At 41.8% G+C, this 19,670-nt stretch overlaps 2 long non-coding RNA genes across 2 annotated transcripts in view; one reads left to right on the top strand and one right to left on the bottom strand.

The window, feature by feature from the left end:
• The window catches only part of LOC142053235 (uncharacterized), a 12,641-nt gene extending 6,317 nt beyond the window's left edge, over positions 1 to 6,324 (bottom strand). Inside the window, exons 1-2 of the long non-coding RNA XR_012659139.1 lie at positions 5,885 to 6,324; positions 5,262 to 5,448 (exon numbers count right to left, since the gene is read on the bottom strand). This is a non-coding gene — a long non-coding RNA (uncharacterized LOC142053235). The remainder of the gene's footprint in view (positions 1 to 5,261; positions 5,449 to 5,884) is intronic.
• Positions 6,325 to 6,775: 451 nt separating this feature from the next.
• Positions 6,776 to 19,349, top strand: LOC142053237 (uncharacterized). Its single transcript, XR_012659140.1, has 3 exons — positions 6,776 to 6,869; positions 9,903 to 10,030; positions 18,500 to 19,349. It is a non-coding gene; the product is annotated as an uncharacterized LOC142053237 (long non-coding RNA).
• The last annotated feature ends 321 nt before the right edge of the window (positions 19,350 to 19,670 follow it).

Raw genomic sequence — 19,670 nt, 5'->3', positions numbered from 1 at the left:
TTGTTTTGTATTTTTTACTAGGGTGACTGGGTTTCTCAGGCAGACTGTTATTGTTAAGCCCAAGCAGCAAGTACATCACTGATTCATTTTGTGCCTGTAGAATTTTTTTTTTATTTAAAAGATGCAAAAAAGATTTATAATTTAGCTTAGGGTTGCTTGAAAGCCTGCTCTGTTTGGTTACCAGTTTCAAACACATATGGTATAACTCATATTGCTGCAAGTAAAACAAGACTGTTGAATGAGCATAACACTGTAATAACAGAATGTCTGCATTTAGCCCTTTTAACTGAGATCTGCTCACAAGACAAAATCAAATGGAAAACAATTAGTGTTTGTAAGAAAATGATTTCCCCCTTCCCCCTGAGAAAATCCAAAAATGCAAAAAAGAAAGAAAAAGTCTTCAGCTGAAAAGTATTAATTTTGTTGTGGAGATACTGATCCAATGGTTCATGGGAATTGTAGTTCATATGCCTCATGCCCTAATTCCTTTTCAATGACTTAATCCTTTATTAGGCTATCTCTTGCCCTTAGTGTCCCACACACCCTTCTGTGAATAGTTTTGTCACATCATGAGGATCCCACCATTTGTGTCCTAGAAGGTACAGGAAATTCCGTAAGAGGAACCCCATCCATAAATGACAGGGGGAGTTTGTGGCTCTGAACAACAATTTCTGCTAAGCCCTGTGGCAAAGTTCTAAAATTTGTGCAGTTTCATGATTTTGGTGAGAAGTCAGAGATACAACTCTCATCTCTGAGTAGAAGTCTAAAACTTATAACACTGCAGGGTAATAAGGTTCTGGATACTCCTCAGTTTCATTTCTTGTTTAGAATAAAAGTAGCTAAAATTCTGAGGAGTCCCTAAGGATGAACCCTTTAAAAAACTGTATTGGGTGAATGATAAAAAAAACATACTGCCAAAGTGTGGTATACCTGAAAAGTTTCAGCATTTCTTGTGAACATTACAGGTATGCACAAAACCTCTAGAGCCATAGAAGTAAGCCCTTCCTCATGAGCCCTGTGGAAGTGTGCTGTCCACCAAAGCACAATTTGCTGGATTACCAGAGAGTATTTGAAAAGATTTATTCTTTCCTGGGGAAGAACAAAAGAAGCGCACTGCTTCAGCTGCGGGGAGGCAGAGGGAAATGATAGGCATTACTGTGATTAGAAAGAATAGCAGCGGACCTTTATAAACTTATGTTATTCTTGGGTTTGGAAAGTGGCAAACCTGAAGTAAACTGGGATTGAGACAGAGAAGCTTGTTTACAGAGACTTGCTGTCTAATATTTATTCTGAAAATTCTGGTGGACACAAAGACACTCTGGGTTTCCAGTGTTGCAATCAAAACAGCATGGTAGTCTCAATAAAAGATGGCTACAGTAAGATATAGTTTTTCTGTTAGTGATAGATTTACATATCCCATACCTCTCTAAACCAGACTAGAAGGACACTGTACCCTTTTCAGTCCTTGAGTGTTGTTTTAATTATCAAATTGTATGACTCTGCTCCCCCAATATTTTGTGTGGTTGTTAAATTGCTATGGGGCATTTCCCCAGGCTGCCTACACCATCTAAATTTAAGGAATGGATTTTATTTACTCCCCAGACTCTCCATGCTTCCTAGGCTTATTTGCTGTCTCTGCTGATCCTGACTCTGCTTTCTCCTTCCCATTCAGTTGGATTTCTCCTTTGGCTTACCAGTTGTTGGGCCAGCAGAAACCATGGACAAAAATTTAAAAAAAAAAAAAGGTTGCGTAGGGCAGTAGACTGACATGGCATAGGCAAAACAGTCCCAAACAAGAGAAAGACACCTCACGAGAGTAGCCATAGCTCTATGATTAGACCACAGAGGCTCAGCTGTTGAGGCATCAAGACATCTGGGCCCAACAGCTTTGTAGATGTTGTTTGCTGTCTGTGCTATTCCAGGCATGAGAAAAGGGTGGAAGTAGGTCTGGAGGCTGGCTACACTCTTGCACATCTCCTCATCTGCTGACTGGCAGAGCTACACAGGCTCAGCAAAATGAAGCAACAGGGCTTAGCATGGCAAGGACCAGCGTGCCAGGCCTGAAGAGCTGGTCTGGCCTTGGCACCCAGAGCTTCAGAGGATGGTGTAGAAATACTGGAAATGCTGTTTCTTCTCAGTTCACCACTAAGAAACCTTCAGATATCCTTGGTGAAGACAGAATCAGGCAACTTGCAAGAAACCAGAGTAATACAACAATTTCAAGGCATATAGAAGACAACATGTCTGATTGACAGTACTATCAGCTAAGACAACCACTGCTTCTGGAAGCATTTTCCTGAAGGTAGCACTGTCTAGTGAAGACTCACAAATTTCCTCATCACCTGTTGATAGCCTTTAAAAAATCAGAGAGGAGAAGATGTACCTTGTGGCTTTTAATGCCTGCAGAATAAAAAAGGAGAACGTGTGATCAGAATCTGTCCCTAAAACAGAGCTGATGTGTGTTAAGTTACACAAGTACACACAGTTTAGTGGGTTTAACCCCAAGGAGTGGGAAAATAGACAGAGTCTATGAACTGTAGATAAGTACATCTACTTCAGACATCCCAAAACAGGAACAAGCAGGACCATTTGGATTATATAGCGCCACCTGTTATTAACGGATGTGTAACTCTTGGCTTTGTAGGAGAGTTTCCAGTTGCTCAAAACATTAATAAACTTTACTCGTGGTGGCTGACATTTTCTGTACCTCAGGCTAAGTGCTTGTGGAATATTGCAGCCAAAATGTGTCTCAACTATTTCTAAGTATTAGGCAGTCATACTTATAGCTTGAGAACTTCCCAGCTTCATCCTTTGCATTGCTGCCAAAATCTTGATGAGGTTCAGACACGTGTGTGTGTCCATCACATGGAGACTTGGATACATGTTTGTGCCATCTAGAATGTGATATTGATATAATGCTTGATATTATGTGGCAGTTTAAAGGGTTTCTTTGGCTTAAGTTTGAGATTGACAAAATCATTAATACTCCTTGAAGGCCACCGAATATTAGTCACAGGCCTACACCTCATCCACAATTTTGTTGATGCAACTGTAAAGAGAAAAACCTAAAAAACATATTAAGGATATTTTATATAATGCCATATTTATAGTCTTGTATTTCTTTGTATTTGAGGCCAAACTGAATCAATGGTTATGTTCAGGTAGTTGTGGAAGGGAAAAAATATTAGCATACATTTGAAAATCCCCGCTAAATCATTGAAGATAACTCTTCTATGCAGTAAAAATATTTTGTGAAATGAAGATCAGTAACTGAAAGGTTAAATTTTTTATAAGCATGTTGCAGTTATCAAGAAGCAACTACTAAAACCCAGGAAATTCAGACTTAAGGTTAAACTTAAAAGGAATTTGAGGCAGATGTTAGGCTGTGACTTCAAGGAATAAGTGTGAGTAAGATTTATTGGGCCAAATTCATCCCATTCAAACCTAGTGTAAGCCAATGGAGTTTTTAAAGTCAGTGATAAGAAACCACTGCTACGTTGGATAGATAAGAGACTCTAACTCTTGTTTTTCTTAAGTAGTCCAAATAGAGTGACTTAAGGTGGCTTGGATACCTTAATCAGTAGCTTTTATGACCGTAGAAATTTAGATTCCTTTTGTTCTTTATTTTTCTGCCTATTTAGAAAGAGGGCTTTGTCTTTCTAGACTTTAAGCTGGGCATTTTACAAATTTTTAGGTATTTTTTTTTCTTGATTTACTTTTCATGATTGTCTTCCTTCAATTTTAAAATACCCTTTTATTATTATCTGCATCAGGGGAGGTTTAGATTGGATATTAGGAAAAATTTCTTCACTGCAAGAATGGTCAGGCATTGGAACAGGCTGCCCAGAAGGTGGTGGAGTCACCATCCCTGGAGGTGTTCAAAGAACATGTAGATGTGGCACTTCAGGGCATGGTTTAGGAGACATGGTAGTGTTGGGTTGACAGTTGGACTTGATGATCCTAGATGTCTTTTCCAACCTTAATGATTCTATGATTCTATGATCTTTCCCTGCTGTGAATATACTATATGAAAGCAGGAGCAATGTTCAGGGATGGCCCAGTCCTTTGTGTAAAAACACTCACTTCCAGATCCTCTCCATTCTGGAGACCCACGCAGTTGTTTGGTTCTGGTAAAGAATCCCATGGAAGTCATCCACACTTTATGACGTTCAAATCCATACTTTGGGGTGCTTTCACTCAGACCTTGATCCTCTAATATTTGAAAGAGCTGATAAACACTGTCTTCCATGGGATTCTTGGTGAATGCAGATTGACCAAAGGCAAAAGATAAATACTTGCTTAGTGAGAGGCCATTGGAAGAGTCTCATCGAGTCTATTATAAAGTTTTTGTCATGATTTTTTTTCTTTTTCATGTCTGAAGACAAATGCAGACAAAAAAATTAAAAGGAAAAAGTGGGGAATAATGTATACCTATCAACTTAACTTCACTTGAAGCATATCTGAACAGCTGTCTCCCACATGAAATGTTATTCTTCTTAGTGATTGCCAAAAAGGGAAAGAAAAGCCAGTGGTATTAATGTATATAGCATTCTAGATTTCCCTGGCACAGCAGCAGAACAAAGACATAAAACAGTAGTGCAAAAAAAGAAAAAAGTTACCCCAAAGCAGGTTGCTTGCTAACGGAAGTGTCAACAATTTTTCCTGACATAGTCGCTTTGAACAGTACAGAAGTAAAAAAAGTGAAACACAGGACAAGAAAGATCAAAATGTGCCTACGTCCCGAAGATCTTCCTCCTTTTCCTTTACCAACAACCGCAGGATATGAATCACACGCACCAGGGCCACCAAGCCCTAACAGCTGATCTCTGCTCTGCTTTCCTGGGAAAGGAGACAGTCTTTCCAACTTTCTCTGTCAACATGTCACAGGGGAAAGGAAAGCCATGCAAAAATCAAGTCAGTTTACAAAAAGCAAATGTTTTTCTTTGAATTATTACCATCTGAGTTATTTCCATGCTGCAGCTGAAGGCCGGTAGTTTGCAAGTGCAAATACTTTGCGGGGAGGAATAGGGGGAGAGGGACCGTTTCCATTTTTGCCAGTGTGTAAATCTTGTTTTCTGCTGGCTGCAGTCACCCTGATGAACTTGGACTCAGTGAAGGCCCCACTGTTTCATGTCATGAATATGATTTTGGAGTCAATATTGTAAATACTTTCTTATATTCAACACAAGCAAGGCACAAGAGTAAATAGTCTCATTTACTGTCAAGGTGATGTTGAAAATAGCCGTTAGATATGCACCTACCCAAAGCTCCAAGCCCCAAGAGGACCACATATGTGTGTCTACCACCTAGGTCTTTCCACTGAAAAAGCTGATAACATATGTAAGCGTCCCTGGACTCATCAACTTTAATGCTTTTGGCACGGTTCTTCATTACCCCATCCTCTTCTGCCTATTTGTTTTTACCGTTGTCTGTCCATATCATCTGATCCTGTAAATACATAGAACAACATTCTGTGATTAAAAACAGGAATACTTTCTCTTGCAGTAAGTAAGGTTAATCATGCTCAGAAATGGGCTCTTAATGCAGCATCCCAACTATCTTCCTAGAAAATGTCCTATGGGCCCTAATTATCTCTCTCCAAATAAAAAGGATTGAGTCCAGAGTTTTATATATCTGCTTAGTTTTCAGCTGGATTTTTCTGGTGGTTTAAATAAGCATGCTCATTAGCATCTGTCAGCTGCCCAGACTTATTATTTCATTGCTATGTGTTGATTTGACTTTATTAAGACCTACAAGCCTTGATCCTGCCTGAAAGATGGACTCCAGAGCAGATCTGCTGCAGCAGCTACAGTCATCTGAACAGGCTACGTAAGTGCCCACAGTCATGTGAAATCTGCTGCTGTGCCCTCCAGAAGGTTTTCACCTGCAGATTTTTTTTCTGTCTTCCATCTTGTGACTTCCAGCTTCTGACTATTAGAGCACAATTCCAACACATTCCCTTTTCACCAGCTTTTGATGGAAGCTGCCCATTTCTTTCTTTAGCTTAAAAGGAAGAATGGGTTCCTGGAATCTGGAAGAGCAGATTAATACATCAAAAAATAAGACAAATCAACCAAATGAGTAGCATATATATCTCTTTCCCTGTCCTCTTCTCTCTTCCCTTCTCAACCCTTCCTCTACTCCCAAGTAAGAAATGTTAATATGCTGTGTAATGTAGGAACAGTTTGGTATGTCCCTCACGTGCCCTGGAGCTGGTGGTTGTTGGGGACTATAATCTAATTGCCTCTGGAGCTGCTTTCAGTATGGTGGCTTCAGCTTTGCAGATATTGTTGTGGGAGAATGCAGAGAAAATATTCCAGTGGCAGCCCGTCTTCTTTTTCCAGCTCAGGGAGCAAATGCACAAATAGTTTTTGGTCATGGTTTTATAACTCTTAAATAAGTTTCTAAAGGATTGCTCGTGGGAAAGGGTGACAGACTAGTGAGTGAAGGAACTATGCTTGGGCCTTCCAGGCGATTGTGCAATGGAAATGCTCCCCTAAGGCTTGCAGAGTATGAGAGATTTTCTTTAAAGTTCTTATAAAACATGCTTTTCCTTTCAAGTTCTTATAAAACTTCATGAACCCAAATGGTATCAGAGTGCCTTCCGTGGACTTTAAGTGACACAACATATCTCTAGTTTATTCAGTTCTTTCTATTCCAGCATTTCTCCCCTCCTTGCCTTCTCTGCTCCACAGGAAGCCTTATGTTTTCCATTCAGGTTCTGTCAAACATTGTTACGGTGCTTTTCAGTCCAGCTCTTTTCTCCCAGATTCTTCGGGTCTGCTCATAATATGGAGATGGAAGATCACCCAGACTGCCCCAGCTGATGGAGGCCTGAGACAGAGCTGAGGGGTGCAGGGAGCAAAGAGGTACCTGACACCAGGGCCAGTCTGCAGCCTTGCCTTGCCTGCAGCCCACTCAAAGTTGCCTGCAATGGTAACAGAGGCAAACTCTTCTCCAGCAGTCAGGCAGCAAAAGGGTCCAGATCATGCCTTTGCCAATGTAGGGCCAAAGAGGTAAATGCTGTTTCCTCACAAGAGGTAAAAGACGCTGCTCCCTATCATCTACAAAAGGTTAGCTACAATTTGACCCCACATCTTTCCCTGAGTGACAAATACCCACCAGGACTGATGAGCTAATTCCAGCCTGAGAAGAATTAACACCCATGTACTTAAGAAAGAAATGCTGAAGCAATAAACTGCTATGCCACTTGGCCTGGGACAATGAAACATCAATAATCTTGTATTTTAAGTCCTTTCACCTAGCAATGTTTGCAAGCACTGTCCATTAGCCCTCCGCCAGCCCCCCAGTGCCACCTCTAGAAATGATGAAGTAAAATTCAGTTTGAGATCACACTTATTCCTGCATCCAAATCCATCACATATTATAGCCTCTCATGTTAGCACAAACATCCTTTAGAATGAAACTTTCCTATTACCATTTCCATTACAGAATCATTTCATCTGTAATAATTTTCCATCAGAGGCTGGAGAGGAGTCTGCTGCAGCTTTACCTGCTGTTCATACCAGGCACGATTGAGAGATACCATTTTTCTTTGTGTTTGAAACCAACAGGAGGAGGAAAAGGGTCTATAAATACAGACAATCAAGAGTATTTTACATCTATCGGTACGCTGTGAAGCCCACCTGTAACAAAATAGGCGAGCAGAAGGTGGGGGGGTGCACAAGATTTGGGAAAAATCAGAACAGAATTAATCCTTCAGGCTGAACTGCCTCTGCGGAGCAGAGCTATACGGTCCTGCCGACTCGAAGGGCCATTATTCAAGGGTTAAATGTCACTCAAATCAACCTCATTATGAACTGAGGGATGAGGAGGGGCTCGGGGGAGACACTGCTTTCTTATGCATTTCCAATTGAGCCGCTCTGGCCTGGAGATGACCCGCCGCACGATTTTTAAATTATCTCTGTGTGCGCTCTGCTTGTTTTGGAAATGCTCTAAATAAAAATAATGGACTGTCTTTTAATAAGTCTCATTGTGAAGATTCCACATATCAAACAACGCAGCGCAGCTTGGAGGCAAGCGACGGGCATGTGTGATCTAGCTGGAAGAGAGACAAATGGTGATGGGAGCAACTCCATCTAGGGACCGCTGACAAGAAAATGGCATTCGCAAACTGACACATCTGTCAGGGTGGAGAATATTGGCACCTGTCACGCAATTTCAGTCATGACTTTTAATAAAGCTGCTTTCCCTTAGGTAAAATTGGAACTTGACTGTAATATTAGCTGCAAGCACGTCTTGTTTTCCCCTTCAGAGCTCTTTTGTACGTGAGACGTTTCAAATGAATCTTAAAGCTGAAGTAATGATGTTTACTACTTCTTTTCTACCCCCCCCCCCCCTTCCCTTTCCAAGTCTGGATTTGAAAGAGATGTTGTGCTGAGTTTTTTTTTTCCTTTGCAAAATGTCTCCCCTTCATCTACCAATACCAGATTTTTTTGTATGTGAGTGTGTGCACGCATGAGTGTGTGTAGCGCTTTTTCTCTATCACCCTTTTTTTCCCCCCTTTCCTCCTCCTTTTCAGCTGGGCTGTTGTTTGAGTGAATTTAGCCTGGGGAAGCATGTATATCATAAAAACTGGGTTGGGATTTGTTGGCTGTCAGTCAATAAATCAGTCAGAGTTTAATTACCAGGCATGTGATGGGAAGCGGTGACAGGCACCAGGTCTGTTGGATAGCATTTCTTATGGGGCAGCCACTACTAAAAACAAAAAGTTAGAGAGTATGTGTGCGTGAGTAGACGCCGGATGGGAAGGAGGGGGAGAAGTGGGGAAGGAAGAAGGGGGAAAGGAAAAGTTGAGGAGTCCTGCAGCTGGAAGCTACTATTATGAGAGAGGAAAAAAAAATGTTTTGTGTTCTTAAAACAAAGACTATGAATGTCTGGTTCAGGACAAAAAGTATAAGGTTTTTTAACAGAAGCATTCCCATGTTTTGCTTGAAATATGTCAGCATGTTCTGAGTGTAGCCTGATGCCTGTATTAACTTATGGTGCACGAAAGTGCACCCCTTTGTTTAACGCTTGCAAACATTTTATCAGAAATATTTTTTTTAAAAGGAAAGAAAACAACTATAGTTGAGACAACACATCAGGGAGATGGGGCTGGAAGGAACTGGAGAACTATTGTATTACAAAATGACATAATGTGTTAAAGTACCTTTCACAAAGTGAGAGTAAAGTTTTTTAATAAAATATGAAGGTTATATAACATTCCCAATGAGGAAATCAATAACCTCTTTTTTTTTTTCTTTTTTCCTCCTTCTTCCCCCTTTTTGGAGGTTTTCCAGGATGTCTGACCATGGAAATCATGTAAAGTTTTTTTCAAAGGCAATTCATACTTGACATGGTTTTTATTTTTGACTAGTGATGAGAGATGTCATCTTCTTCCTGTCATATGCCATGAAGCATTATGTGGAGATACCGCAGGATGTTTTGACTGAAAAGATGCTCTATTTTCTTTTAACTATTCTCCTGTGGTGTGTCTCAGTGTGTGTTTCAGAAATCTTTTGTCCACTTTAAGGCATTATGGGTAACGGACACAAAAGTCTCTGGCTTGAGGTAGTGTAGTTGCTCCTCTCCTGGCAAAGCATTTGTCCGTGAACACGAGGGAGCACAAGGGATTTGTGAGAAGAGAAGGAAAATGCTCGGCAGAAGAAGAGCTAGTTACAAGTGGACTTCAGCGGGTGAAAATTTAGCTGAATAAATGTAATGGTTCACATTTCATAGAAACATCTCCATGCAAAACAATGTTAGAATCAATAGGGAACTCTGCTTTATTTAGACATCTAATTTAAACAGTGCCTTTATTCAAAAATAAGAAAAAACCCGGTCTGTTTTGCTCAGTTAGGTGAGCTCCCATGCCAACAGCCTGTTTATCTCCTTGTCAGGTTGCTCCACAGCTGCCTCTGTGACTTCATCTCTGCGACTCTGGATGCCCAGCAAGACCTCCTGGAGTTCACCTGCAGGACCTCTTCCCATCCATACTTTAAATTGCTCCTGTCACGTCCAGCTGACTGTATGTAAACTTCATATCATTTCCCCCCTACCCTCTGTCAACTTTTGTCACTGCTTTTAGATGGCAAACTCTTTGGAGCAGAAATCTGCCTTCTTGAATGCTTGGCAAGTGCCTAGTGTACAGTGGGGCTACTATAGATGTGTAACGGTAACTCTAGACCTTACATTGAGTACATATTCAAACCATATGGGATGCAATATACAGACCTGTGTTGCTGAAGCCGTCTCTCAATGTGTTCACAGAGGGTTGGAAGAGGGAGAGGTTTGAGGGGAAGACAATAAGTTGCAAGTGGGAGAGGTTACAGCCGCATGAAGTTTGCATTCAATTAAAAAATTTGTGAATATTCCCCCTTTAATAAGCTTTCCTCTCCTTTTCCTTCCCTTTCCTCTGACTGAGGTCTGGAGATTTTACAGAAGAGAAAAGAAGTTTTGAAATTCATACCTTATTCCCACTCACACAAACCACCAGCAGCAGTGGGTTAATCAGGCTGAAAAGGTCTTAGTCCTAAATGTCTTGTGGTTCTAAAGAAAAATATATATATACTTATTTAAACCTTCTCCTCAGAGGTGCTTACTCCATTCCCTAACTCTGCCTCTGCTATTTTGTAAGCCCTAGCTCAGATCTACTGGAAAGTCCTGTGGTATCCTTCCAGGGTTAGTTTGTCCAGCACCAGTAAAATTTGTTTAAATGCAAAAAGAACCCCAAAACCAAAAATGTCCAATGGTTAAACACTTGCTAAACAGACTGAACTGCAGCAGCAGCACATTGTGGTTGGTAGGACTTCAGCTGGGCACCACAGGGCATCCCACCAGCTCCTGCCAATGGGACCTCCCGGCTGCCCCAGGCAGCGTGAAGTTTCATTACTCTGAGTTTGCCCTGCATGGGATGGCTCCCTAAATCTCAGTGCCATGTCAAGATCCAAAGAAGAAGAGTCAAAAGGACTCCAGTGCCCAATGGCATATAAGGCTGGCTGACCTCTGGGCCAAACACTCCCCGGCAGCAGTACAGGATATCTGCTTGATGCTAGTGGTGGCTGGGAAACAGGGCATCAGGGAAACAGGGAAACAATTTCGTAACTCATTTATCTCCTGCTACGTGCCAAAGCTACATGGAAACCCATCAGGGTTGAAAACTTAAGGCTTGCCTTAACACAAAAGTAATAATGGGACACACAGCAGATCAGCTCTGAAGTTGTAAGTCAGAATCCACCTCCCGAATGAGTCACTCTGACTATTAATGCAGGAATGTCAAATTATTGTAATCTTTGTCAGAGGTCAACGTACATTAGAACAGCAGCTCAACAGATATAGGATAAAGACCTCTTAATAATATAGGAAACCTGGGGGTTTTTTTCTGCTTATAATTAGCTTTACTCCCCAAACACTTGCCTCTGCCCTACTGCTTTCCTTGGGTGATTGTGAGCGCTGGGCTCTCTAGCATGGAGTTCAGCTCATCACAGACCCATATGGAAGCACTGGTAACATCTCCGCAGGCTTCACAGGATCGGCACTGCTAGTTTTGGATTGTGAGGTTTTATACCTCCCATCTTTAGCTTTGAGTTTTGGAATAAAATCCTTCCAAAACAATTGACTCTTTACTCTCTTGAAATCGCAATCAGGAATTTTCCTGGATTTCAACAGAAAAAATTTGAATGCCCAAGACTACTCAAGGTTTTTTTACCAGAAAATCACCCATGCCTCCAAATGTCACAAAATGTTTACTCATGCCGAGTAACTCCTTAGCTGCCCAGACCCATTAGAGGTAAGTCTGTGGAGCAAACTATTACGGTTTGTCACAAGTAGTGGGGAGGTTTGGATGTAGTAATCCAGACAAGCCTGCCTCTGTGACACTTGCTAAAACTGACAAACTTGCCAAAAGTGGAAATGGACAAGACACAAACTTAGAAGAAGGTCAACTTTCCCTATTGCCCCATTTAGCTGTAAATGTTGTTCTCTCTTTTTCTCAATAGCCTGAGGAAAATGCACTCCTGGCCCGCTTTTTTCCACTTCCCTTTGATACCTACTTGTCATATTCAAAGAGAAAGGAACGTCTGATACATCCTGTATATGGGCCAAAGGCTTCCTTAAAACAGCCCCACCCTCAAAGTATATCTTGCACAGATCTGTGAGCCAAAGGACCTGACCCTTGAACTGAAGTACTGGTGCGGAGAGGGTAGACTAAGCGGCCCAGGTCCCACCTCCTGGATTTCCCTATAACCAAGTGTGTTAATTGATATTTATTTAGGGAAGTGTGTGATGGCCTCTAGTGGTGCACACTGTCGGTAAACACAGAAACATCACAGCTTCTCTTCTCTGTTTTTTGAGTGGCATTGGAAGAAAAGTGTTCTGGATGTACTGACACTGGTATATTGTTACCATACGAGTAACAAGACAGCCCAGTGACAGACGGGCCTGCTCTGTTTATAGCACTCTCCTTCCCCGCTCCTCCATGCTCCGAGGAGGAAGGTGCACAGCACACGCTGGGAGCAAGTGCAGAAATTGATATTTAGCAATGACACATTGTGTGCTACAGATTTCCTGTGAACGCACCACCCTGTTCCTGCATCCAGCGTCGGGGAATGACAACAGGCTGACTTCATAATGATTTTCTTTTCCTGCTACGCACCAGGCACACGCCATGCTCAGAAACAAAAATCTTTATTTAGTTCTTTTCTGCTGTGGGATTTTTCACTCTCTTTATCACGATGTATTGATTGCATCATCAGATCAAGACTGCGACAGGAGAACCAAGACTATGGGACATTTCCTCCTAGCGATGAAGTGGACTGAACCTCAACAGCACAAACACACCGAGGTTTCTGGCTGTGAGTGCAGCCTCTGCCATTACTACAGTGAACGTGATAGCCATTAACTAATAGTCATCAGAAAAAATATAGCGCTCTCTCCCTCCTCCACTGCACACCGAGGCACATACCATATAAACATCATAAAGGACACAGCGAGAGAGAAAAAACACACTAGAGGCCATACTAAACCACATATAAACCTGATTTGAGAAGAGACTGTTATTCAAAGCAGTGAAAGCTTTCATATACTGTATGGCCAGAGTCTCGGATGTTTTCTCAACAGTTTCCTAAGCAATAATACATAGATAAAGAGGCTGGAATCTGCCATCCCCTTTATAACATATGCACGTCTATTTATGAAGACACTTAAGCATGGATTTAGTAAGTCCGAGACAAAGCTCTAGAGGCAGCTGTCTCTTTAAATCCGTCTCCTACCAAGTGAAATTTGTGGCCCTGATGAATGGCAGAGCGGAGTCATCCATAAAAGGGCAGAGGAAAATCACACTCATTTGCATACAGTAATTATTCTCTGAATCAGGCCACCTTTATTGCTGCCAGAAAATCTACTGTCAGCATCGCTCTATAGATCATGTTGGAAAAGCCAGCAGCTGAGGAGTGGGGTGGTGGCTTGGGACCTGCCGGCCGGCACCCTGGCCCTGGCCACCCTCGCCGCTGGGGCAGGCAATGCTTTGCCTCGCTCACCGCCCTGGGCACCGCACTGTGCATGCCCGGTACCTATAGGTCTGTCCATCTTCTCCCGGGTCATGGCCCAGGCATCATCAGCAACGTAGCAGGAGGACAAATGTTTGAACCTATAAAATACCAAGGTGGTGGGAGCCGTACAGCTTAGTTGGGGAGGTTCCCAGCAGCACTCAGACAGACTGGATACTTTTTTCACCTTTTTTCCTTCCCAGCTGACATCTTCTTTAAAAAAAATAAAGGAGTAACATTGTACAGGCATGGTAGCGTAACATCACCTTATCGGTATGCTGCCTATGCTTATGCTCCTGTTTGGCTACACGTCAGTGAGCACTGGTGGATTAAAAAGAGCAATAGCTGACTGACATTTCAGCCTGCTGGCAGGAGAAGTAATGGAGGAAAGGGCACAGTTAGGGAACGTGCAGGAAAAAACCAACGGGAACCCTGAATCAGCAAATGAGCAAAAATCAATGGGACCAGATTCTCATCACAGAACAAATGAACCTGGTGCCAGTCTGGGAATCCTCTCTCAGCTTTTCTTCTGCTGTGATCCAGCAGGATGGCCTCAACACACAGCATGGAATTAGTGCTTATACAGGTACCCTCAGGTAGATTTAGGAGCAGCACCTTCCCATCCAAGTACATCTGTCTACCTGCAATGCTGCCGAGGAACTGAAGTCTGTTAGAAGCTTCATAGCAAGTAAGTCCTTGGCATGAATCCAGTTGTGATCACACTTCTAGTGATACCAAAACCTGACATGCAGAAAACACACATTCCCAGTAATGAATCGCAAAGATGAGAGTGGTTTGGAGCTGGAAGCGATAACAGCAGCTTTGGTGCCAGCACTGCAATTCACCATGCTCTGGAGCAGGGCTCCCGGCTACCACCCTGCACAGGCGCTCTCCACCACTGAGACAGCCAGGAACAGAAGACTGATTGTCCTCATTTTGCAGGACCTGTCCACTGGATTGGGTGTCTTTGCACAGGAGTTTGAGGATAAGCCCAAACTCACGATGAAATCTAAATTCACATCTCCTGTTCAGTGGGGCTGGAAGGGACCTTAGGGAATCAGAGTGAATATGGGCTTCCCATGAGGGTGGATCGAAGGACTTCCCAGAAAGGCATTATCCTATATTCCACACACCCCAAGGCATTATCAATTTGCCGGTGTTTGGTGGAATATGGAGCTTTTCCTTGACGGGATGCAGTTTTTTGAGGTACAAGGAAAGCCCCAATTCAAGACTGAACTAAAAATCCAGGACTCCTGTGTCCAAACACCACAGCCTACATCTTCCGTCCTAGGAGGTCTAGGCCTTGAGGCAAAAGGTCTGGGGAAAAGGTGGTGACTTCCCAAACACCATAGTAGGGTTGCTTGCATGTTTTGTCAGTGGTAAGAGGTTTTGTTCATCATTATCAGTGGGTACTGCAAGCACATGGTGTGAGAAAATGGAATAAGAAGTACATGAGAAACTTCAGTGGGTGAAAAGTGTTTGAAAACATGACCCAAACAAATCTGACCCCAATTCTGCCGTAGACAGAGAATTAGCAGATCAAAACTCTGCCTTGACCCCACTGATCATCATTTTTACCTGGTTGACTGCAAGCATCTTGAAGTTACAATTTTTCTCTATACTCCCACCTCTATTAAGACACAAGCTCAGTACCTTTAATCTTAATTTGTGACCTGACCAAACACTCTGGACTTCCAAACAGCCACAACCAGCCAAAAAGCATTCTTTTACCATTTTTTAGTTAAGCAGTGTTGTAAGCCACAACCAAACCTTCATGATATAACACAGTGGCTTTTCAACGTTTCCTGCAGGTACTTCCAGCATTATCATGCCATGGAGTTACTGCAGGGGTATATAAGTCTATTTTTAACCTACCAGAGCTACTGAGCAACAGATGTTGTTAGCAAACAATGTTTTGAGCTTCAGATCTATAGCAAAAGTTTCACTCAAAGCAGGATCTAGTTTTTTCCCAATAAGTTAGAGGTGATAGAAAGCCATTTTGAATTAGACAATATTTGCTGTGCTCAGGTATATAAAAATTAGCATAAAAATGACTGCAACCTACCATGGCTCCATGAATCTTCATTGGTCTATTTAAAACAGACTGTTCTTCACTATCCTGTTTCCAGAGCAGACATCCATCTACATCAAGTCCACAGTCACCATCAGCACTAATTTTTTCCTTTGCCTCTTGTCTGATTCCTCAGGAAGGGAGTAGAGCATGCCAGGGGGAGAGACTTAGTCTAAAGCAAATTTCTGCCGACCAGAACACGTCCTGCCACATGCATGAGATGATAGGCTTTTCCCTCTATGAGGCTGGCAATAGGGTATTTTGCAAAGATTAAATTAACTTAAATAAGAAGCAGCAGAAAAAGAAAGGAAAAGAAAAGGAGAAAGAGAGAGAGAGGCAAGGGAATTCAGCATTGCCGAACAGTGATACTCCGCCTTGCCTAAAGCTCTGTCAAAGTACCTGACCCCTGACAGATCTAAAGTCAAGTCATTTAAATGATGTAAGGGATATAAATTTTTTTTAAGCAAGTGGCACCAGCTCATGGCTTTGCTGTTTATTAGAGGACAAAGCTGCCAATATTGGCTTGCTCAGATGAGCACTTATAAAACCACACCGATATGTGTTTGCATTCCTCTTCGGCTAAAAATTTGTCAGAGAAGAAAGGCATTAAACCTGTCACCTCAGATAAAGATCACATGTTTGATTTCAAACAGAAGAAAGCAAACACTCCACTATGGGCTCTGTTAACCCCTTGAGTACCCTGTGGAAACTGCGGGGCAGGCCCTGCAGCCGGTGCTGCCCATGACACTCGGCACTGCCTCACAGCCACCGAGTTTCCTTGGGGTAATGTGATGGCTGCACACTATTTCTTTCCCTCTTCACTGCCTCTACAGCATTTGTGAAACATCATCTGCCTGCAGAAAATGGTGCTGTTCCAAATGGAAACTGGGTTAGATATTTGTTTACAGTCCTAGTGCCACTGCTGGGTCTACCTTTTTAAAAATGTACTTTCAGGGTATCTGAAGGGGAAGCAGTCCTCAGATCCTCTCCACCAAAGCGAGAGGCGCAGAGTATTTTAGAGATCTTTCTGTTATTTCTGTGACAACAAGAGGCTGCGTTTTTTTTCTGTACCCCTTTCCCCATTAGCCAGATGTCCATGCTACAGCTGTTGAAAATATCCACTGGAGTGAGATTACGTCCTGAATTAAAAGTCTGTGGCAAGTCTACCTATTTTAATACCTGAAAGCAAGCTGAAACCTTCCCATATCTAGCTGGCTTAGAGTAAAGAGAATAAACTTTATTGAAGAAAAAGGAATAAGAAGAAAGAGCAGAAATCAACCTCCTGTTTCTAAACACCTTCATGCATAAATCAGTGGTTAAACCACACAAAAGAGGGGTGTAATAAGAAGTGCTAATAAAGATTTTCATCTGGAAAAATCCAAGCTGTGCGAGACTGGGAATGTAACTATGAGGCAAACTTTTATGGTCTCCAGTTTGAGGCAGATCATGTGGAACATTTGGAGGCATGTGAGATCATGCCACACAAGTGTTTGCTATATTAATCAAACAGCACAATAGTTGCCTGGATACCCACATCATTTCATCAGCTGTGGTGGCCTGTTACCAGTTTTCAGAAAATGAAATGTGACCCCTGAGGACTGTAATTGGGTGAATATAGTAATTTAGGAACGTTCAGGGGATCTGGAAAATCTGTCCAGCCAATTCGCTTACAGCCAGCCATGGCAGAAGGGTATTTCAGCACCAAAGAATCACGCACAGTCCCTGTTATCAGTGCTGATACCCAGTGCCTTGCCTTTGCCTGTTTGTTGCTTGGTGCCAGTTACGATGAACTCCAGAGTCCTAATGAGACTAGAGATAATTTTGTTTAATGAAGGATTAAGGTTGTGCCTTAGTATACTTGAAAAAAACAGGGAAAAATAAAAGCCAATTCTGTGCTGGCAGAAACTATGGGGCATTTGCAATATAAACTGCTGTAGCCTCTTACACAGAATGTTTGTTGTGATAAAACTTGAAACATAAAGGGCAGTGATCTCGTATTTTAGCACAGGAGGCAAAAGCCCTTCAGGATTCATCCAAGCTTGTGGCATTTAGTTTAACCCAGTGTAACCTGATGCAGTTTTGAGGCAGGTAAACTGTGTGTGCGTTTTAATTACATCTGGGCTATGTAACCAGTCCAAAGTTCAGGTCAATAGAGTGATGAATCCTTTAGCCACACAATATTTAATACCAGCTGGCCTGGTTATTAATTTTATTTATTTGTACTGTTAAAGACCTATAAAATTTGGAGCTTTGATCGTTTGTTTTTTTTTAAAAAAAAAACTCAGAAATGTTCACACATTTTAATCAATTCATTTTCCTGGGAAAATAAACTTAATGTGTGCTGGTTTTGTAATTTATACAGGGTGCAATTGTTTACAGATCTCTTATTTATTCTAACAGGTTATTAGGCTTCCTATTTCTGTGGCAGCAGATTGCATTAGATGCATGATATAGGAATACTAAAGGGCAGAGGAAGACCATATGCTCTGTCATAGGCTGTTTTTTAATCCCTGAAATACCAAACCATCAGCTTAATCCTTCCAGTCTACTCAAAAGTGGTCTGTTATAACCCTGGAACCGGGATGGAGGACAAAAGAAGGCACAGAGCCAGAACTTCTGCTAATGTAAATCAGTGCACTTCCACTGACTTCAGCGATAACATCTTTGACACCAGCTGAGGTTATACCCCAGATTGTTCAGTTCAGTGGTGTTGAAAGAAAAGGTGGGCTTCTCAGGGACTCTTTTCTAGGTGAAATACTGGTAGTATGTTATTCAGGGGTAAAACAAACCGTCTGAACTGTTCTGAACACTGCTAGGTGTATATTGTTGTAATAAGGTTATAAAAAATTAATATGCTTTTTTTTTTGAAACCTCCTCTAAGGTCTTTTCTAAACTCTTCCAAGCAGAGTGCATCCTCCATGTTCTATGAAGACAACAAAAGCAGCTATATTCCATGTTTTGATGAGCGCTCATCTAAGAAGCTTGCTTCAAGATGGTTTTGGACTGCTACTGTTCTGATTGTTAGGAGGCTTTTCAATTGTTCCTTTGAGTGTTGCCACTCAGCTGGCAAATGCTCCAGCAAGCATGGCTGGACATTTTAATTCTGCTGCCAGAAATTACATTCTTCTATGATAATTCCAGCTGCAGTTGATGTCCTATTGCCATTCCCTTGGCAAGTTACTCAGGAAATTTGTAGTTGGTCATCTTCAGGGTAGCTGCCTTCTCTAAAGTTTTCAATGATCATTGCAGATGTTCATTTGTGCTTCTGCAATACATGGTACCATTCCCAAGAAGCTATCCTATCACACACGGTAGCTTTTCTAACCAGCTTAGGCTGATTCAGAGGGGAGGCTCCGTCTAAGAATATTTCAAAATAGTCAGGATCCAGCTGCAAGGACAGTACAAGTGCAACTTTTTAAAGTGGAAAGTTGCTTCTTCTTATTCAAGGCTCACTGAGCGCGTCTGAGTGGGAATTAAGCAGTACACTGATACTGTACATGATGAGCATTGTGGCTGTGGGATGAGAACGGTTATATATCGGATGAATTTAAAATGACATATCTGCACGTAAAACAAGCGGCTCTTGTTAAAAGAAAGAAATCCATGAAGAGCTGTCCATCTGAAGGCAGGTTGCCTAGCCTATCCATGACAGCAACACAATTTTAAATAGTCTGTGACAATATATTTTAAAATGTTTTGGGAAAGTTTTAATAAAAATTATTTATGCTTTTTGTATGCAGTCTTTTGTTGGTGAGCCTTCTAAGAAACAGCTGGGGAACAGAAAACCTGCCTCTTTAACTGATTTTGTAAATATTCTCAGCTTCCATACTGTATGTTATTTTATTGATATACCCTCACTCCAAGAAGGCAGATTTTACTGCAACAAGCCTTTCTTACCCCTAAGAAAAAAAAGAAAAAACTGAAACAAGAAGATGGGTACATAATACATGGCTCCTCTGAGGCAGACATTCCTACAGTTATTCAGAGGTTTCTGCAAAACAATATTTAGTATTCTCTGTACTGAAGAAGAAAAAGACTAAATTTGAAACATT

Source organism: Phalacrocorax aristotelis, chromosome 2 (genome assembly GCF_949628215.1).
Source record: "Phalacrocorax aristotelis chromosome 2, bGulAri2.1, whole genome shotgun sequence".
Classification (NCBI taxonomy): Eukaryota; Metazoa; Chordata; class Aves; order Suliformes; family Phalacrocoracidae; genus Phalacrocorax; species Phalacrocorax aristotelis.
The sequence above is the reverse complement of the archived record's forward strand: the minus strand, read 5'-3'. Positions and strand labels throughout refer to the sequence as shown.